General features: G+C 48.0%; 1 protein-coding gene and 1 pseudogene across 1 annotated transcript in view; one reads left to right on the forward strand and one right to left on the reverse strand.

Moving 5' to 3' along the window:
- Nucleotides 1–22,659, forward strand: part of UTP4 (UTP4 small subunit processome component) — a 480,982-nt gene that overhangs the window by 244,764 nt on the left and 213,559 nt on the right. The window lies entirely within an intron of this gene.
- LOC142254761 (NAD(P)H dehydrogenase [quinone] 1-like) lies at nt 2,446–9,239 on the reverse strand (annotated as a pseudogene).

Below are 22,659 nucleotides of genomic sequence, written 5' to 3' on the forward strand. Positions count from 1 at the left end.
GAGATCATAAGCTAAGCCAGCCCCCTTCCCTGTCTCTACATCAGTTGCAATAATAATAAAAAAAAATGGCATGATTAGGTAATGAACTGAGCTAGGCAGCCAGCCCCCTTCTGTCTCTGCATCAGATGTGTTGGAGAGGAGGCTGTTTTCCCTAAGCCTGGCAGCTAGCCCCCTTCTGTTTCTACATCAGCTGTGATGGAGAAGGGGCTGGCTTTGCTAATCAACTAAACTTAGCAGCCAGCCCACTTCTATCTCTGCATCAGCTGTGTTGGAGAGGAGGCTGGCTTTGCTAATTAACTAAGCCTGATAGCCAGCCCCCTTCTGTTTTTACATAAGCTGTGCTGGAAAAGGGTCTGGCTTTGCTAATTAACTAAGCCTGGCAGCCAGCCTCCTTATGTCTCTGCATCAACTGTGCTGGAGAAGGGGTTGGCTCCTCTAATTAAGTCTGGCAGCCAGCCCTCTTCAGTCTCTGCATCAGCTGTGCTAGATAAGGGCTGACCTAGCTAATTATCTAAACCTGGCAGCCAGCCCCCTTCTGTCTCTGCATCAGATGTGTTGTGGAGAACTCGGAGGCTGGCTTTGTTAATTAACTAAGCCTGTCAGCCAGCCCCCATCTGTCTCTAAATCAGCTGTGATGGAGAAGGGTCTGGCTCATCTAATTAAGCCTAGCAGTCAGCCCCCTTTCAGTCTCTGCATCAGTTGCACCCAGTTCAGACTTTGGAACACCATTCTGACGTTTTTTCTTAATTGGTTCTCTAATTAACTAAGCTTGATAGCGAGCCCCCTTCTGTTTCTGCATCAGCTGTGATGGAGAAGGGGTTGGCTTTGCTGATTAACTAAGCCCGGCAGCCAGCCCCCTTCTGTCTCTGCATCAGATGTGCTGGAGAGGAGGCTGGCTTTGCTAATTAACTAAGTCTGGCAGTCAGCCAGCCCCCTTCTGTTTCTGCATCAGCTGTGCTGGAGAGGAGGCTGGCTTTGCTAATTAACTAAGTCTGGCAGCCAGCCCCCTTCTGTCTCTGCATCAGATGTGCTGGAGAGGAGGCTGGCTTTGCTAATTAACTAAGTCTGGCAGTCAGCCAGCCCCCTTCTGTTTCTGCATCAGCTGTGCTGGTTAAGGGACTGGCTTTGCTAATTAACTAAGCTTGGCAGTCAGCCCCCTTCTGTCTCTGCATCAGCTGTGCTGTAGAGGGGGCTGGCTTAGCTAATTAAGCATGGCCGAAAGCCCTCTTCTGCATCAGCTGTTCTGGAGAAGGGGGTGACTTTGCTAATCAACTAAGCCTAGCAACTGCTCCCTTCTGTCACTGCAAGAGCTGTGATGGAGAAGGGGCTGGCTTTGCTAATTAACTAAGCCTGGCAGCCATCCCCTTTCTGTCCCTGCATAAGCTACGACGGAGAAGGGGCTGGATTTGCTAATTAACTAAGCCTGGCAGCCAGCCCCCTTCTGTCTCTGCATTAGCTGTCCTTTAGAAGGGGCTGGCTTTGCTAATTAACTAAGCCTGGCAGCCAGCCAAAGTAACCGAGCCCGATGTTAGCGTAGAGCAGATTAGCTGGTGCAGAAGCGAAGACATCATTTTCAATAACTTATCAAATATTAGAAATTGAAATGTGATTGTCATTATGGCCTTATTCCTGCAGCAGCACATATACAGAGAACTGTGTATAGAGCGGGCTCACCAGCTGTGTTATACAGCCAGCACCTGAACCTAAGTGCTGAGAGTGGAGCAAGCAGCATTAGCAAAAGTTCAACCCCCTAAGATGCTGCGGTCAGTCATGACTACTGCATTTAACCTTGGAACCGTAGCTGCACTTGTGCATTGCACTAATCATGTAATGCTTCATTTGCCCTGCGGAGGCGCTGTAGGAATTTGAACTTGGGCGAGGGGGCTCCAGGGCAGGGGGGATCCAGGCCAGAGGGATCCTGAGCGGTGGGATCCAGGGCAGGGAGGATCCAGGGCAGGGAGGGATCCAGGGCAGGGGAGGATCCAGGGCAGGGGAGGATCCAGGGCAGGGGAGAACCAGGGCAGGGGAGAACCAGGGCAGGGGAGAACCAGGGCAGGGGAGAACCAGGGCAGGAGGAACAAGGGATCTAGGGCAGGGGGGATCCAGGGCACGGGGGATCCAGGAAAGGGGGATCCTGGGCAGGGGGGATCCAGGGCAGAGTAGGGGGATCCTGGGAAGGGGGGATCCAGGGCAGGGGGACAAAAAGTTGTGTTTGCAGAACTTTTTTGGCAATGGATCAGTTATAACGGATGATTACTGGACGTGTGAACTCGGCCTTATTCTGTTGGTCCAATGATGGCATCGTCCACTCCTGCTTTTCTCAATACTTTTTAAGGGGATTTTGAGCTGAGCTATAGAAGAAGTCTAGAGGGGGATTGATGAACACAATGAAAGAAATACAAACTTTAATCTCATATAAGAGTAAAATTCTTTACAGACTATCACAATAATATAATATATAAGTGGTGTACACATATCAGGAGAGAGAGCACCTGTCGCCTAGTACTTGGCTTTTCAAAACCGACCCTCTGATGACACTTTGCACCCCAGCACAGTGTCGAGATCCTGGCACGGGTTCCACAGTCTTTCATGACCTGGCACAATCCGCCTTCACCTGGCTGTCAGGAGGCAGAGCTTTGCCTAGGTGTTGCCCTATGGTTGGGCTATACTTATCATCCGATCTGGCCTCCTCCACTTCCTTCTTCAGCACAAATCCACCAGCCATCCCCTCAAAGTCCTGAATGGGAAGATACCTGATCGGCTTTTCATCCCAGATCGTCTTCAGTCGCTTCTCCCAGTTCTTAAGTATCTCAAAACGAGCTTCCTGAGGTATGTGTGCTACAGCAAATGTGATTTGAGGCTCCAGGACTTTAAATCCACAGAAATTCAAAATGCCATTCTGCAAAGGCAAAAAGAACCAAAACCGCAATTACTGGCATGAACATTATTGAAAAAGTGAAGGGTGACACCCAGTTGTCAATTTAGTCATATGTATTTCCAGGAAGAATAATAGAGGGATAGCACAGAGAACAAAAAAGATACTCCAGAATTACTATTTTATGGGGAATACAAAATGTCTCATCTGAGAAGGCTGTCAGCTGATCGAGCACTCCTGTGTTTGGGAGACTCGACTGAGATGGCTGTCGGCCGATCGAGCGCTCCTGTGTATGGGAGAGTCGTCTGAGATGGTTATTAGCAGATCGAGTACCCCTGTGTATGGGAGAGTCGGCTGAGATGGCTGTGGGCTGATCGAGCGCTCCTGTGTATGGGAGAGTCGGCTGAGATGGCTGTGGGCTGATCGAGCGCTCCTGTGTATGGGAGAGTCGGCTGAGATGGCTGTGGGCTGATCAAGCACTCCTGTGTATGGGAGAGTCGGCTGAGATGGCTGTGGGCTGATCGAGCGCTCCTGTGTATGGGAGAGTCGGCTGAGATGGCTGTGGGCTGATCGAGCGCTCCTGTGTATGGGAGAGTCGGCTGAGATGGCTGTGGGCTGATCAAGCACTCCTGTGTATGGGAGAGTCGGCTGAGATGGCTGTGGGCTGATCGAGCGCTCCTGTGTATGGGAGAGTCGGCTGAGATGGCTGTGGGCTGATCGAGCGCTCCTGTGTATGGGAGAGTCGGCTGAGATGGCTGTGGGCTGATCGAGTACCCCTGTGTATGAGAGAGTCGGCTGAGATGGCTGTGGGCTGATCGAGCGCTCCTGTGTATGGGAGAGTCGGCTGAGATGGCTGTGGGCTGATCGAGCGCTCCTGTGTATGGGAGAGTCGGCTGAGATGGCTGTGGGCTGATCAAGCACTTCTGTGTATGGGAGAGTTGGCTGAGATGGTTATTAGCAGATCGAGTACCCCTGTGTATGGGAGAGTTGGCGGAGATGGCTGTGGGCTAATCGAGTGCTCCAGTGTATGGGAGAGTCGCTGAGATGGCCGTCGGCTGATCGAGCGCTCCAGTGTATGGAAGAGTAGGCTGAGATGACTGTGGGCTGATCGAGTGCTCCAGTGTATGGAAGAGTAGGCTGAGATGACTGTGGGCTGATCGAGCGCTCCAGTGTATGGGAGAGTCGGCGGAGATGGTTATCAGCAGATCGAGTGCTCCTGTGTATGGGAGAGTCAGCTGAGATGGTTATCAGCAGATCGAGTGCCCCTGTGTATAGGAGAGTCGACTGAGATGGTGATCAGCAGATCGAGCGGTCCAGTGTATGGGAGACTCGGCTGAGATGGTTATCGGGAGAACGAGCGCTCCAGTGTATGGGAGAGTCAGCTGAGATGGCTGTCGGCTGATCGAGCGCTCCTGTGTATGGGAGAGTCGGCTGAGATGGCTGTGGGCTGATCGAGTGCTCCAGTGTATGGGAGAGTCTGCGTATTTCTTGGTGCAGTTCACACAGGCAGAAGGCTAATCATCCTTCCTACATATCTATCGTATGGAAAGCTACAGCAATGGAACCTGGTGCCCACAGGTAGGTGATGCCTCGTCTAGTTAGTTGCAATGATGTAACCCATAGTGAGTTTGTATTTGCAGCTCTCTTGCACAGCGATGCCAGTGGGGTGGAACGTAACATACAGAAAATAAACAGAATGAATTGTGCGGTGCCAGCTCTTGCAGTCATGCCACAGGGCCTGGGCAGTGTCACCACACAGAAGGAGATGACGCACGACGCTGTATAATACTGGAAACGCTGATCCAGGCAGAACGCTCCCATCAACAATGTGGTATAACATCCATTTGGTGTCAATTATTGAACTGGGCAAGACAGATCAATCGGCCAACCATCCTCCAACCCCGCTGATAACATACCTGCAAAGGACAGAATGATATTGATGTCTCCATTAATGCCGCTGGGTGAGGACATTGACCCAGGGCAACCAGTAGTGAAGGATAGCAGGGCTTTCTTATTCTAAAAAAATAAAGAAATAAAATAAAAAAAAAAATTTTATTCATAAAAAAAACCCCAAAAAAACCCCTTTAATAGTGGTGCAAAATGTATAGAGAATAAGGAGCAAATACTAAAGCCACAAAAAAATAAATAAATTACTCCGGAAATATAAAAAAAAACAGAGATGAATCAGGGTCATAATGTGTAAACAAGTAGGTGGGACTTAACTGCTAGGCCACGCCCAGTGTGTACCAAGCAGCTCATAATCATAATGTAATAAAAAATAAAAAAAATTCTGGCAAATGTAGCTACAAGTTTGGACAAAATGGCCCAAATTCATCATCTTTGTGCCTTTTTTTCGAGACTAAAATTAGTTTTAGGTTTGCTTCTTATTTGTTACTGAATTTTTCCCTTTTTAAAGTTAACTATTCAGCTTTGTCTGCTTCTTTTTCTCTCTTTTTTGTTTAAAAAAAAAAAAAAAGAAAGAAAAAAAAAGACGGCGTGGTTTTCTTATGCCAAATGTTTCGGACAATTTTTTTTAAATGTAGCAAACATTTTATGAGATTGTATAATATCCATCAATTTTATTTTTTTTTATAACCTTCTTTTTATTAGATTTTAATAACAAAAACATATAATCAATAATCATATAATACAATACATTATGATTATATTAAACTACTAAATTACAGATAATGTATCTCCTTGAATCCCAACCCCCCTCCCGACATCCCAATTTTATTTTTTGAGCAGTTTCAGACCAACCTTTAAAAGGATGATGTGACTTTTTAGTTTTAAAAAGGTACAACCGACAACAAAAAAAGGAGCATCTTTGATTTTGCCCAAAATTTCTCAACTAGCTTGTGCCATTTTGAAGACCGTGGCACAAAATAAACCCCAACAATGAATAGTGCAAAAAAAAAAAAAATGCAAACAATAAATTGGGTAATTTTTTTTAAAAATTATGGTTATGCCCTATGTATAATATGGTGCGTGGTTTGGTTTGCACAGTCATAATGTGCTGACACAATCCCTTTAAAAGGGAATCAGGTGATTTTGCAGTACAATACTAATGTTATGCTTAAATAGGGCTTAAGGAGACGTTTCAGGATGAGTAAATTTTATTGCTCTACCTTATCCTATTAGCTTGTTGTAAGATCTGTAGAAATCAGTGTCTCATGCAGACTAGTCAAGTGTATGTAAATACAATATTTAACATAATCACTGCTCCCCCCACCCACCTCCCAGTGAATTTACTATCACTGCTGAGAGGTGGGAGGGCATATGGGTGGGGGCAGCAATGCAAATTCAGTTCAGATTTGCGATCATGGATGCCAGCACTGAGAGTTGGAGGGGATGAGCAGGGCATATGCACTCTGTATTTATATACATTTGAATAGTTACTACTTCACACTGAATTCTACAGAGCTTACAACAAGATAACAGAAGGTAGAGCAATAAAACTTACTGTTCCTGAAAGGTCTCCTCAAACCCTATTTAAAGATAACAGGAGAAGGAAGAGCAATATAATTTACTGTTCCTGAAAGGTCTCCTTAAGCCCCATTTAAAGATAACAGGAAAAGGAAGAGCAATAAAACTTACTGATCCTGAAAGGTCTCCTTAAGACCCATTTAAAGATAACAGGAAAAGGAAGAGCAATATAACTAACTGATCCTGAAAGGTCTCCTCAAACCTTATTTAAAGATAACAGGCGAAGGTAGAAGAATAAAACTTAAAGCTGGGTTTACACACTGCAACATCGCAAAGGACATCGCTGTAACGTCACCGGTTTGGTGACGCAATAGCGACCTCCCTAAGTCTCTGCTAAGTCTCTGGTGAGCGTTCAAACAGGCAAACCTGGCCAACAACTCAACAGCGATCCGGACCTGCAGAGCGACCTAGCTGGTTGTTTGGGGACGTTGATAAGCAGCCTTTTGAAAGGGAAGTTGCTAAGAAAGTCTCTGCAAAGTCTTTCACACACTGAAACTTTCCAGCGATGCTTGCTGCACAGCTGGAAACAAAAGACCTAGGAATGGTCCTGAACGATTTGTAACGATTACAACTTCACAGCAGGGGCCGGGTCGCTGATAGGTTTCACACACTGCAACATCGCAAACAACATCGCTATTGCGTCACAAAACCGGTGACGTTACAGCGATGTCGTTTGAGATGTTGCAGTGTGTAAACCCAGCTTAAGGATGCTTTACACGCTGCGACATCGCTAGCGATCTCATTAGCGATGTGACACGCCAGATCGCAGATGCGATCTGCTAAGATCGAACATAGGTTGGGTTTACAGCGCCGGTCACGTGCGATCGCGGCAGATCGCATCTGCGATCTCGCGTGTCACATTGCAAACGAGATCGCTAGCGATGTCGCAGCTTGTAAAGCACCCTTTACTGATCCTAAAAGATCTCCTCAAACCCTATTTAAAGATAACAGAAGAAGGTAGAGCAATATAAGTTACTGATCCTGAAAGGTCTCCTTAAGCCCTATTTAAAGATAACAGGAGAAGGTAGAGCAATAAAACTTACTGTTCCTGAAAGGTCTCCTCAAGCCCTATTTAAAGGTAACATTGGTATTGTACTAGAAAATCACCTGACAGATTCCCTTTAAGCAGATAAGGGCTTTCACTGCATTTAACAGAGGCCGCTATTTTGTACATGTCTCAGCCATAAAAGTCAGTGAGGTTGGTTTACCTTGAAGGGTCCTTCAGAATACATTGATTGAAAGCTGTATGCAAACCCCATAGATAAGACTCGCTCCACCCAACCCTTCATGAGGGCGGGCATCCCAAACCAGTACAAAGGGAACTGGGAAAAAATAAATAAATGTCACTTGGAATTCAAGGCAAAGTTTATTAACATTCAGTATATTAAATGCAACCGTGAAAAAAACAATATCACAACTTCCATATGAAATAATGGTGTCCTGCAATAATAAACTGGTGCAATAAAAAAAAGGGTCTGGCTTAGCTAATGAACTGGGCCATAAAGCCAGCCCCCTTCTGTTTCTGCATCAGCTGTGATGGAGACACCACAATACATAAAATAGGAGACTAATGTCATGTACCTCCCTCCTTAGACCATGCGCTAGGCATAAAACAAGGGTGTAAAAGTGTATTGTGCAATATACAAGGGTTGGGTTTCGTTTTTTTTTACAATGGGACCATATTATCGGTGTCATGGCAATGTACATTGGAGCCTCAGAAATTACATTTTGGGTTTATCTCATTATTTTTTATTACATTTGCACACATTTATCACACTCACCTGAAAGATGACAAGGTCAGCTTTCTCCACCTTCTTCTGTTCTTCCTTTATGTCGTCGGCGAGGCACCCCTCCTGCCACGCAATCAGAGTCTCCGCGCCATATTTGAACTTACTCGGCTCCTTGGGGCTACCTGCATTATAGGAGAATTGGTCACATCAGAACTATATCACGTTACTGCAGAAATGCATGGTTTGCATGAGTAGATGTCAATTTGTTCCTCTCCTACTATTGCAGAACTACAAGTCCCAGCATGCCAGCCGGGGAGCAGGTGATTTTCTATAAAGCTCCAGTCTTGGCACCTGGGAATAAACCACTACAATTCGCAGCGCTACAATGCTTTTGTTTCTGGAAACGGATCAATTTTTGTTATCCATGACCATCCCTTTAATGAGGACAGATCACTTGTCACAAATGTGTTATTTGTTTACCTGGTGTTAATGTTGCTGATCTCCTGATTCCGAGAAGAAAACAAAGGAGGAAGGATCTTTTCTGAGACTTCTGTGGTGTTGTGGTCCCACAACCCCGCCAGTAGAGCATATCCCAGCACCTATCGTGCTCATCCTTTATCCGGGTAAGACTCTATTTGGTGCTATTGTGTTTCAATTTTCTTCTACTGGCTCTCCTGAATCCGGCGATGTTTTTCTTTTGTTCCTACTCCACTCCATTCCTGAGATATGACCTCCTTTTCCCTGTCTATAAATCTAGTCTTATTAGCTAAGTGGGCGTGGCAGCCATATGGCAGTAGTCAAGACCACACCCACTTAAATAAAAGGGTTAGATTTACATACAAAAAAGAAGGGGCCATATCTTAAGAACGGAAAGGCCCAGGAACAAAAGAAAAACATCGCCGGATTCAGGAGATTAGCGGTGTTTACAGCAGGTAAAAAAAATATATATTTTTTGAAAATGACAGTCCCCCTTTAAGTCTTACCTGTGATATCATCACGTCACAGGATAGCGTGAAACTTCATCTCATAAAGATCAGACAGAAGAACCGTCCATCCATTCTTCTGTAGAGCTGCCTGAGTCGCCTCCTTCATGGCATAGTTAAAAGACGTCCGCTCCTGGTGAGCCAATACAATCAGTGCGGTTTTGCCTAAAAATAGCAAAGCACACAATAAGTCATTTTTTAAGTTTTGACAATATAGTTGGAATCACACTTCTGCTGACACTTTTCCATACTTTACACTGCAGCTCTGCCCTTTTCCATTGTATAAATGCAAGCAAATGCACAACCTGAAGGTCCTGGGACCCCAAATGCCAAAATCTGATGTAGTACTAGTGGGATCTCTTCAGATGACTCTGGTTCCACCTGTTCGCTGGATGATCAGCCATCTTTTAGGAAACTGGCAAAACTTACAATGCAAAACTGGGCATAATAGCTCTTAAAGGACCCCTGGAATGTTCATTTTTTACTTTACCCTGCTAGGGGACACTCCGGAGACTCACCCGACATAGCGTCCTCCTTTTACTGTCGTCCTCTAAGCCAGAAGAGACCTTTGCTCAGCTGATGTTGTCTTATTGACGTGCGCACTAGAACTGCAGATCAGAGGGAAAAAAAACTGTGATTTTATAGAGTAAGAGGACTGACGTGCCCTGCCGGGGGAGCTGTCACCGTGACAAGGGGAAATGACAGATTAGAATTTAGTTTATGAAAACTCCACCTCCCGCCTCTGCTACAGGGATAGACCAGACCCCAGCCCAGGACCCGGAATCCGACAGATTCCTCCAAGTATTGAAAAAAATGTATCAATAGGGAAATGTATCACTACCATGTGCACATGGAATAGCAGAGATTAGCAAGAGATAGTGAAATATGAAAAAAGGAACAATAGGTTTTCCTAAAACCTTTTAAACTTTAAAATGAATAAATTTAAAGGGGTTTTCCACCAACAGAAAAAACTTAAATTGTGAATTAATGAAACTTATTAAGAACTTCTGGGGTATCGGTTGTCAGCTGCAACATCAGGCTCCAGTAGGAGAAAATTTACAATCATCTTTGTGTATGCAAGGGTTGGCTGAGATCATAAGCTAAGCCAGCCCCCTTCCCTGTCTCCAAATCAGTTGCAAAAAAAAAGAAGAAGCATGGTTAGGTAATGAACTGAGGTATGTAGCCAGCCCCCTTCTGTCTCTGTATTATCTGTGCTGGGAGAGTAGGCTGGCTTCTCTAATTAACTAAGCCTCGCAGCCAGCCCCCTCCTGTCTTTGCATCAGCTGTGCTGGAGCAGGGGCTGACTTTGCTAATTAAGCCTGGCAGCCAGCCCCCTTCTTTCTTTGCAACAGCTGTGATGGAGAAGGGGCTGGCTTTGCTAATTAACTAAGCATGGCAGCCAGCTCCCTTCTGCCTCTGCATCACCTGTGCTGAAGAAGAGTCTGGCTTCTCTAATTGACAAGTCTGGCAGCCAGCCCCCTTCTGTCTCTGCATCAACTGTGCTGGAGAAGGGGCTGGCTTCTGTAATTGACCAAGTCTGGCAGCCAGCCCCCTTCTCTCTCTGCATCAGTTGTACTGTAGAATGGGCTGGCTTCTCTAATTAACTAAGCCTGGCAATCAGATCACTTCTATCTCTGCATCAGTTGTGACTACGAAGGAGCTAGCTTAGCTAATTAAGTCTGGCAGCCAGCCCCCTTCTGTCTCTGCATCAACTGTGCTAGAGAAGAGGCTGGCTTCTCTAATCGACTAAGTCTGGCAGCCAGCCCCCTTCTGTCTCTGCATCATCTGTACTGAATAAGGGGCTGGCTTCTCTAATTGACTAAGTCTGGCAGCCAGCCCCCTTCTGTCTCTGCATCAGCTGTGCTGGAGAGGGGGCTGGCTTACTCTCTCAGCAGAATGTAGCATATATTATTGACAGCTTTTGGTCCCAGAGGTAGGATCCAGTTCCAGAGCAAGACCTGGATGTCTTACACCGGTATGATGACACACACATCTAGCCCTCTCCTTACACTTCCATCTACATGATTCTAATTATCGTCTCTGCTTAGCATGAATAAATAAATACCAGGAGCAGCATCTCGGAGGGTGTGTGCCAACCTGGCATCACTCCACAAAGTAACAGAGCCCGATATCAGCACAAGCAAGAAACAGATATCATTTTCAATAACTTATCAAATATTAGAAATTGAAATGTGATTGTCATTATGGCCTTATTCCTGCAGCAGAACATACAGTGTGTCCCCCCATATCCTGTCCACCGCCATTAACTTGAGAACGGCGGCAGCTATAGGCATAGAAGTGGTGTCTAGGTATAGTAAAGTAGCCATGCACTACGCAATGAAACCACCTATAGCGCCACCTGGTGGAAAACAACGGAGTTAGCATTTTTATCTCGAAAACGGAACGAGATAGAGAAAAAAAGTGAATTACAAAGTTGTAGGGCATCATCAATTCAATACGAATCGACACCTTGCATACAGAAATGCTATGATTAGAACGTGTAAAGCTCACAAGGCTGCGGACGTGAAGCGATACCTCATGGAGACCTTCCTACAAGTCATTGGGTATGGAGGCTGCATGGAGTGGCCTCCGCTCACCTGACCTGACCCCATTGGACTTCTTTCTGTGAGGTCACATCAAACAGCAGGTGTATGCGACCCCTCCACCAACATTGCAGGACCTACGACGACGTATCACAGATGCTTGTGCAAGCGTGTCACCTACCATATTGCACAACGTGCAGCAAGATACAGTATGCTGTGCAGAGGCCAGATTTGCATTGCAGCTGACGGGGGCCACCAAGAGCATCAAAGTTAAATGAGCGCCATGTGCGTGACCAGAATTCAATGTTTTTGGGGGGTCATGGGTTTCATATCATAGCATTTCTCTATGCAAGGTGTCGATTCGTATTGAATTGATGATGCCCTACAATTTAATAATTCACTTTTTTTCCCTCTATCTGGTTCCGTTTGAGATAAAAGTGCTAACTCCATTGTTTTCCACCAGGTGGCGCTATAGGTGGTTTCATTGCGTAACGCATGGATACATTACTATACCTAGACACCACTTCTAAGCCTATAGCTGCCGCCGTTCTCAAGTTAATGGCGGTGGACAGGATATGGGTGGACACACTGTATACGGGGAACGGTGTATGGAGCGGGCTTACCAGCTGTGTTATACAGCCGACACCTGAACCTATGTGCCAAGAGTGGCGAAAGCAGCAAAAACAGAGGTTCAACCCCCTTAAATGCTGCGGTCAGTCATGAGAACTGCATTTATCCCTGGAGCTTTAGCTGTATTTGTGCATTGCACTAATTAAGTAATGCTTCATTGGCGCTGCAGGAATTTGAACTTGGGCCCCTGGGTGATCCCACCTTAATGTCAGGTGGTCCAAAGCAGAGACCCCCCCACCCCCTTCCTATCATGCAGCTGATTGATTGCAGATGCCAGTTCTCTTTTCCTATAGTCGGATGTGAGATAGCGGCAGATTTCTGATGCACGGTGATTCAGTTTTCCACGTTCAGATCGTGAGAAGCTACAGTCTAGATAAACGGTTAATGTTAGCATGGAGTGGCAGGGCTGTCGTGGGTTTGCCCCATGCTGAGTCACTGTGACTGTAACGCAGAGACCTGGCGTGTTCAGTCCTCGCTCCCAGCGACCGTCTCTTGCCTCCTCCGCCCCTTCCATTACTTGCTGAACAGGTCTCTGCAAAGCTACAATCTCCTCTGCTTTCAAAGTCAATGACAAAGGCGCAAGAACAGACAAAAAAATAAAATAAAAATCAAATCTGCAATTTAGTCCCAATACCAATCAGCCATGACCGCGAGCAACTACACAGAGAATGCCCATTGACTTCAATGGGCAGCGTGCAAAACTTTACACAGTGTGTCCACGCATATCCTGTCCACCGCCATTAACTGGAGAACGGCGGCAGCTATAGGCATAGAAGTGGTGTCTAGGTATAGTAAAGTAGCCATGCTCTATGCAATGAAACCACCTATAGCGCCACCTGGTGGAAAACAACGGAGTTAGCATTTTTATCTCGAAAATGGAACGAGAGAGAAAAAAAAAGTGAATTACAAAATTGCAGGGCATCATCAATTCAATACGAATCGACACCTTGTATACAGAAATGCTATGATATGAAACCCATGACCCCCAAAAACATTGAATGCTGGTCACGCATATGGCGCTCATTTAACTTTGATGCTCACAGTGTCCCCCGTCAGCTGCAATGCACATCTGGCCTCTGCACAGCATACTGTATTCTTGCTGCACGTTGGACAATATGGTAGGTGACATGTTTGCACAGGCATCTGTGATACGTTGTCGTAGGTCCTGCAATGTTGGTGGAGGGGTCGCATACACCTGCTGTTTGATGTGACCTCACAGAAAGAAGTCCAATGGGGTCAGGTGAGCGGAGGCCACTCCACACAGCCTCCATACCCAATGACTTGTAGGAAGGTCTCCATGAGGTATCGCTTCACGTCCGCAGCCTTGTGAGGTTTACACGTTCTAATCATAGCATTTCTGTATGCAAGGTGTCGATTCGTATTGAATTGATGATGCCCTACAACTTTGTAATTCACTTTTTTTTCCCCTCTATCTCGTTCCGTTTTCGAGATAAAAATGCTAATTCCATTGTTTTCCACCAGGTGGCGCTATAGGTGGTTTCATTGTGTATCGCATGGATACTTTACTATACCTAGACACCACTTCTATGCCTATAGCTGCCGCCGTTCTCAAGTTAATGGCGGTGGACAGGATATGGGTGGACACACTGTATACTATAGCGATGTGCAAGAACTGAACACTAAGGCCATGTGTGCACATCTCTGCGTTCTATTCCGCAGCATTTAAGTCACTGCATGTGCGTTTCAAAACGCAGCCAAAAATCTGCGTTTTGAAAGCATTGTGCATGCAGAATTCATGCGTTCTGGATGCTTGCTCTGTCATAGACAGAGTGGGAAAAGCATCCGGAACGCACAAAAGAAGTGACATGTTGCTTTTTAGAATGCAGTGTTTTGGCAAAATATTTCAGCAGCTGAAACGCTGCGTTCTAACACACAACGCAATCTTCATAGATTGTGCTGGGGACACAGGACGCTTGCTTTTACGCTGAGGTGCAGAACGCAGCGTAAAGGCATGAAATAAAGAAGGGAATTTTGTTTACTTACCGTAAATTCCTTTTCTTCTAGCTCCTATTGGGAGACCCAGACAATTGGGTGTATAGCTACTGCCTCCGGAGGCCACACAAAGTATTACACTTTAAAAGTGTAACCCCAGCAGACTGGGTGGAGGCCGTTGATACCCTTCGACGTCTAGAGGAGATGAGAGCCTTCGATGAAGGGAGAGACTCCCTATGCTTCTCTACCTGGTACCCATGGCTCCAATTTAGAGAGACACAGCAATCCCAAACTTGGCTGCTTACAGGTACTTTACCACAATGAATGTTGAGGTGGGGTGGGCTGGATTCCCCAATAAGAAGGCGGTGTGGCATCACGTCACAGAACCTCCCCTCCCTTTTCCGTTCCTCCTTTTTCCTCGGCTCCTCCTTCCCCTTTTCTCTTCTCATCTTTTTCTTTTTCTACCTTTTTTTCTTCTAATTGATATGCATAGGTTTTCATGTTCATATTTACAAGACTTTACAGAAGGATGTTGCCTTCCATATTCTAAATAGAACAAGATAAAGGATTATCATACATTTAGTTTTGTAGGTTACTTGGGATAGCATATAGATATTATTTCGTGCAAGATATGTGACAATTCTACTGTACTTTATGTGTATGAGACTCATAGGCCCAGGTTATGTTATAACCTTTCCATATTGTGTAAAATTGGGCAACACGAAATATCTATATACACTGTTTGCTATATAAAGTTTTGAAATAATAAAGAAATATTAAACGAAAAAGTGTAACCCCTCCCCTCTGCCTATACACCCTCCCGTGGATCACGGGCTCCTCAGTTTTGGTGCAAAAGCAGGAAGGAGGAAACTTATAAATTGGTCTAGGGTAAATTCAATCCGAAGGATGTTCGGAGAACTGAAGACCATAAACCCAAAGAACAATTCAACATGAACAACATGTGTACACAAAAGAACAACAGCCCGAAGGGCACAGGGGCGGGTGCTGGGTCTCCCAATAGGAGCTAGAAGAAAAGGAATTTACGGTAAGTAAACAAAATTCCCTTCTTCTTTGTCGCTCCATTGGGAGACCCAGACAATTGGGACGTCCAAAAGCAGTCCCTGGGTGGGTAAAAGAATACCTCAATAAACAAGAGCCGAAAAAACGGCCCCCCTCTTACAGGTGGGCAACCGCCGCCTGAAGGACTCGCCTACCTAGACTGGCGTCTGCCGAAGCATAGGTATGCACTTGATAGTGTTTCGTGAAAGTGTGCAGACTAGACCAGGTAGCTGCCTGACACACCTGCTGAGCCGTAGCCCGGTGCCGCAATGCCCAGGACGCACCCACGGCTCTGGTAGAATGGGCTTTCAGCCCTGAAGGAAGCGGAAGCCCAGAAGAACGGTAGGCTTCGAGAATCAGTTCCTTGATCCACTGAGCCAAGGTTGACTTGGAAGCCTGCGAACCCTTACGCTGGCCAGCGACAAGGACAAAGAGCGCATCTGAACGACGCAGGGGCGCCGTGCGAGACACGTAGAGCCGGAGTGCTCTCACCAGATCCAAAGAGTGCAAATCCTTTTCACATTGGTGAATTGGATTAGGGCAAAATGAAGGCAAGGAGATATCCTGATTGAGATGAAAAGGGGATACCACCTTAGGGAGAAATTCCGGGACCGGACGCAGAACCACCTTATCCTGGTGAAACACCAGGAAGGGGGCTTTGCATGACAGCGCTGCAAGCTCAGACACTCTCCGGAGTGATGTGACTGCCACTAGAAAGGCCACCTTCTGCGAAAGACGTGATAAAGAGACATCCCGCAGCGGCTCGAAAGGTGGTTTCTGAAGAGCCCTTAGCACCCTGTTAAGATCCCAGGGTTCCAGCGGACGCTTGTAAGGTGGGACTATGTGTCAAACTCCCTGCAGGAACGTGCGGACCTGCGGAAGCCTGGCTAGGCGCTTTTGAAAAAATACGGAGAGCGCCGATACTTGGCCCTTGAGAGAGCCGAGTGACAAACCCTTGTCCATTCCGGATTGAAGGAATGAAAGAAAAGTGGGTAAGGCAAACGGCCATGGAGGAAAACCGTTATCAGAGCACCAGGATAAGAAGATTTGCCAAGACCTGTAATAGATCTTGGCGGACGTTGGCTTCCTGGCCTGTCTCATGGTGGCAATGACATCCTGAGATAACCCTGAAGGCCCTAGGAGCCAGGACTCAATGGCCACACAGTCAGGTTGAGGGCCACAGAATTCAGATGGAAAACCGGGCCTTGTGACAGCAAGTCTGGGCGGTCTGGAAGCGCCCACGGTTGAGCCACCGTGAGATGCCACAGATCCGGGTACCACGACCGCCTCGGCCAGTCTGGAGCGATGAGAATGGCGCGACGGCAGTCGGACCTGATCTTGCGTAACACTCTGGGCAGCATCGCCAGAGGAGGAAACACATAAGGCAGTCGAAACTGCGACCAATCCTGAACTAACGCGTCCGCCGCCAGAGCTCTGTGATCCTGAGACCGTGCCATAAATGCCGGGACTTTGTTGTTGTGCCGTGACGCCATGAGATCGACGTCCGGCGTTCCCCAGCGGCGACAGATCTCTCGAAACACTTCTGGGTGCAGAGACCATTCCCCCGCATCCATGCCCTGACGACTGAGAAAATCTGCTTCCCAGTTTTCTACGCCCGGGATGTGAACTGCGGAGATGGTGGAGGCTGTGGCTTCCACCCACTGCAGAATCCGCCGGACTTCCTGGAAAGCTTGACGACTGCGAGTGCCGCCTTGGTGGTTGATGTATGCGACGGCAGTGGCGTTCTCCGACTGGATACGGATCTGCCTGCCCTCCAGCCACCGATGGAAAGCCAATAGGGCTAGATACACTGCCCTTATTTCCAGAATATTGATCTGAAGGCATGACTCTGTCGGAGTCCAGGTTCCCTGAGCCCTGTGGTGGAGAAAAACCGCTCCCCACCCTGACAGGCTCGCGTCCGTGGTGACCACAGCCCAGGTTGGGGGTAGGAAGGATTTTCCCTTCGACAGAGAAGTGGGACGAAGCCACCACTGAAGAGAGGTTTTGGCTGCCAGGGAAAGAGAGACGTTCCTGTCTAGGGACGTCGACCTCCTGTCCCATTTGAGTAGCCGTAGATGGAATTGCGCAAACGGCACTGCCTCCATAGCTGCCACCATCTTCCCCAGGAAGTGCATGAGGCGCCTTAAGGGGTGTGACTGACTCCGAAGAAGTGATTGCACCCCTGCCTGCAGAGAAAGCTGTTTGTCCCGCAGTAGCTTGACTACCGCTGGCCGTGTATGAAACTCCATCCCGAGGTAAGTCAGTGATTGGGTCGGTGTCAACTTGGATTTCGGGAAGTTGATGATCCACCCGAACTGCTGGAGAGTCGCCAGAGCGACGGTAAGGCTTTGTTGACACGCCACCCGAGAAGGGGCCCTGACTAGGAGATCGTCTAAGTAGGGGATCACCGAGTGGCCCTGAGAGTGCAGGACCGCCACGACGGATGCCATGACTTTGGTGAAAACCCGTGGGGCTGTCGCCAGGCCGAAAGGCAATGCCACGAACTGAAGGTGTTCGTCCCCGATGGCGAAACGCAAGAAACGTTTATGTTCGGGTGCGATCGGCACGTGGAGATAAGCATCCTTGATGTCGATCGATGCTAGGAAGTCTCCTTGTGACATCGAGGCGATGACCGAGCGGAGAGATTCCATCCGAAACCGTCTGGTTCTCACATGTCTGTTGAGTAGCTTGAGGTCCAGAACGGGACGGAATGATCCGTCGTTTTTTGGCACCACGAACAAGTTGGAGTAAAAGCCGCGACCACGTTCCTGAAGGGGAACGGGGATCACAACTCCTTCTGTCTTCAGAGTGTCCACTGCCTGAAAAAGTGCGTCGGCCTGAGCGGGGGGCGGAGAGGTTCTGAAGAAACGAGCCGCAGGACGAGAGCTGAACTCTATCCTGTAACCGTGAGACAGAATGTCTCTCACCCATCGGTCTTGAACATGTGGCCACCAGGCGTCGCCAAAGCGGGAGAGCCTGCCACCGACCGAGGATGCGGTTAGGGGAGGCCGAGAGTCATGAGGAGGCCGTCTTGGAGGCAGTGCCTCCTGCAGCCTTTTGGGGGCGTGACTTGGACCGCCACGCATAGGAGTTCCTCTGGCCTTTCTCCGGCCTGCTGGACGAAGAGGATTGGGGCTTGGCGGAGGGACGAAAGGACCGAAACCTCGATTGTATTTTTCGTTGCTGAGGTCTCTTAGGTTTGGACTGGGGTAAGGAGGAGTCCTTTCCCTTGGATTCCTTAATAATCTCATCCAATCGTTCGCCAAACAAACGGTCGCCAGAAAACGGCAAACCGGTTAAGAACCTCTTGGAGGCCGAATCTGCCTTCCATTCGCGCAGCCACATGGCCCTGCGGACTGCCACAGAGTTAGCGGATGCTACAGCTGTACGGCTAGCAGAGTCCAGGACTGCGTTCATGGCGTAGGATGAAAAGGCTGACGCTTGAGAGGTCAAAGACGCAACTTGCGGAGCAGAATTACGTGTGACAGTATTAATCTCAGCCAGACAAGCCGAGATAGCTTGGAGTGCCCACACGGCTGCAAAGGCCGGGGCAAAAGACACGCCCGTGGCCTCATAGATGGACTTCACCAGGAGCTCTGCCTGCCTGTCAGTGGCATCCTTTAGCGATGAACCATCTGCAACCGATACCACGGATCTAGCCGCCAATCTTGAGACTGGAGGATCCACCTTGGGACAGTGAGCCCAACCCTTAACGACTTCAGATGGGAAGGGGTAACGCGTGTCAGTGAGTCGCTTAGTAAAGCGCTTGTTCGGGACCGCTCTGGGCTTCTGGACAGCGTCTCTGAAGTTAGAGTGACCGAAAAACGCACTGCGTGTACGTTTGGGGAACCGAAACTGGTGTTTCTCCTGCTGAGACGCCGACTCCTCTACAGTAGGAGGCGGGGGAGAGAGATCCAACACCTGGTTGATGGACGAGATAAGATCATTCACTAAGGCGTCCCCTTCAGGTGTATCAAGGTTAAGGGCGACGTCAGGGTCAGAGCCCTGAGCTGCGACGTCCGCCTCGTCCTCCAGAGATTCCTCAAGCTGGGAACCCGAGCAGCGTGAAGAAGTCGGGGAAGATTCCCAGCGAGCTTGCTTAGCCGGTCTAGGACTGTGGTCCGGGCAGGAGTCCTCCGCCTGAGACCTAGGGGCCAACCTGGGAGCGCGCTGCGGCGCAGACCGAGAGGGGCCTGGAGGCGACGAGCCAACAGGGGCCGGGGCCTGTGAAAGGACTGGTCTGGACTGCAAAGCTTCTAGCAGCTTGGCAGACCATTTGTCCATAGACTGAGCCATGGATTGTGAAAGTGACTCAGAGAGTTTCTCAGCAAAAGAGGCGAACTCTGTCCCTGCCGCCTGGACAGGGGGAGCAGGGGGGTCTACATGAGCCGAGGGGCCCACTAGTGACCGAGGCTCCGGCTGAGCAAGCGAAACAGGGGTCGAGCATTGCTCACAGTGAGGGTAGGTGGAACCCGCAGGTAACATAGCCCCACAAGAGGTACAGGCCGCAAAAAACCCCTGTGCCTTAACAGCTTTGCTCCTTGTGGACGACATGCTGTTGTCTCCTAGGAGAATGATCACTGAGGGTATATGGGAAAAAGGGGTATACAGCCCGACCGAACAGATACACATACATACATTATATATATATATATATATATATATATATATATATATATATATATATATATATATATATATATATATATATATATATATGTGTACACACGTATCTATTCCGGCACCCTAGGGGGACCAGCACCGGGTGACCGGTGTGGCTTACCGACCGCTAACAAGCGGAGTGTGTCCTCCAGATTCCCTGCCTTAGGTCCCCCGGAGCTGCAGAGCTGTTCACTGAGAATCCTCCACCGGCAGAATACTCTCAGGGGAGGAGTAGAGCCGTGGGCGGCGCCAGGAAGGTGCGGGAATCTGGGGTCCCCACAGTGATAAGTGAGGGGGGAGGAAAACATGCAGGATGCTCCAGCCCTCACATCCGACGTCAGGTCGGTAATCCCGCCCATACCCATGACAGGCAGGCCCGGGGGCGGGATTTTTGCGACTAGGCCGCGATGAAGCCGGGGACTAAATTTGAGACTGCGCCCGACAAGCAGGCACGGTCGGCGCGGAAGTCCACCGGCCTTCTCAATTCAGCAGCTGCCGCAGCTTCCGGGAAGATGGTGCGCTCCCTGCACAGTCCCCAATGGGGACACAGAGTACCTTTGAGTTGCAGGGCCCGGTCCCTGAGGTTGAATAGGCTCCGGTCCGGCAGGTTCCCACAGAGGCTGCGGAGGGAGCACGGTCCCAGTAAATGGATGACCGCTTAGGATCCCACTTCTCCCAGAGCCGCTAAGGGATGGTGAAGGAGACGGCATGTGGCTCCAGCCTTTGTACCCTCAATGGGTACTTCAACCTTAACAACACCGCTGACGTAGTGGGGTGAGAAGGGAACATGCCGGGGGCCCTGTGGGGGCCCTCTTTTCTTCCAACCGACATAACTAATATGAGAATGCATGAGTGGATGTGTGCCTCCTTCCACACAAAGCATAAAACTGAGGAGCCCGTGATCCACGGGAAGGTGTATAGGCAGAGGGGAGGGGTTACACTTTTTAAAGTGTAATACTTTGTGTGGCCTCCGGAAGCAGAAGCTATACACCCAATTGTCTGGGTCTCCCAATGGAGCGACAAAGAAAGCACAGTTGCAGACACAGCCTAAGCATTAAATGACTTAAAAAAATAAATAAAAAAAGTTACTCAGTAACTTCTAAGGTCCGAATTCTAAAGGCCGCTTTACATGCTACAACATCGCTAATGCGATGGCGTTGGGGAGGGGGGGGGGGGGTCACGGAATTTGTGACGCACATCCGGCCGCGTTATCGATGTCGTTGCGTGTGACACCTATTAGCGATTTTGAATTTTTGCAAAAACGTGCAAAATTGCTAATCAGTGACATCCCCCCCTAATCTCGATTATCGTTGCTGCTGCAGTTACGATGTTGTTCGTTGTTCATCGTTCCTGCGGCAGCACACATCGCTACGTGTGACACCCCATGAACAACAAACATCTCCTTACCTGCATCCACCGGCAATGCGGAAGGAAGGAGATGGGCAGGATGTTCATCCCGCCTATCTCCGCCCCTCCGCTTTGATTGGGCGGCAGCTTAATGACGTCGCTGTGACACCGAACGCACCGCCCCCTTAGAAAAGGAGGCGGTTTGCCGCTCACAGCGACGTCGCTAGGCAGGCAAGTAGTGTGACGGGTCAGCGTGATTTTGTGCGCTACGGGCAGCAATATGCCCGTGTCACACAAACGATTGGGGCGGGTACCCACACTATCGATACAGATATCGCAGCGTGTAAAGCGGCCTTAAGAAGGGGAAATGTAAGAAGGTGCTCAAAAGTTGCAGCAGGACCCTGCAGGCGGTATTTTTTGGCATGTGGAACTTATATTTTGCAGACTTAGTGCATGTTCCCACGATGCAGATTTTCTGTACCTAAAACTGCATCTCTTGGGAGGAAAAACTTTTTTTTGGAGCGGCTATGGTTTTTTTTTTTTTATGCATTGTGAAAGCTGCTGGAAAAAATGCCGAAACAACTGACGTCAATCGTTTGGTGTAAAAAATTTTTTTCAGCACCAAAATTTGCAAGGGAAAAAAAAAATAAATAAATCTGTAACGTGGGCAAAGCACTTCAGGAATCTCAGACTTTGATTAAAATCTGCAAGGAAAAAAAAAAAAAAACAAAAAACACAGCCTTAGGCCTCGTGCACACACTGCGGTTTTTGATGCGCTTATTTTTCCCAAGTCTGCATGCCTCTCCTGAAGCCAGCAAAGTCTACGTGATATTGCCAAAGTTGCTTATTTTTTTCCTTGCAGAATTTGATGCTCAAAAAAAAAATAAAAAAAAAATTCTGCAGCATGTCAATTGTTGGGACGTTTTTTCCTACGTTTTTTTTAGTCCTTCTAGCCATTGAGTTCACAAAAAAAAAATAAAAAAAAAGAAGGGAATTTTGTTTACTTACCGTAAATTCCTTTTCTTCTAGCTCCAATTGGGAGACCCAGACAATTGGGTGTATAGCTTCTGCCTCCGGAGGCCACACAAAGTATTACACTTTAAAAAGTGTAACCCCTCCCCTCTGCCTATACACCCTTTCGTGGATCACGGGCCCATCAGTTTTGGTGCAAAAGCAGGAAGGAGGAAACTTATAAATTGGCCTAGGGTAAATTCAATCCGAAGGATGTTCGGAGAACTGAAGACCATGAACCAAAAGAACAATTCAACATGAACAACATGTGTACACAAAAGAACAACAGCCCGAAGGGAACAGGGGCGGGTGCTGGGTCTCCCAATAGGAGCTAGAAGAAAAGGAATTTACGGTAAGTAAACAAAATTCCCTTCTTTGTC

This window comes from Anomaloglossus baeobatrachus, chromosome 10 (assembly GCF_048569485.1).
Source record: "Anomaloglossus baeobatrachus isolate aAnoBae1 chromosome 10, aAnoBae1.hap1, whole genome shotgun sequence".
NCBI lineage: Eukaryota > Metazoa > Chordata > Amphibia > Anura > Aromobatidae > Anomaloglossus > Anomaloglossus baeobatrachus.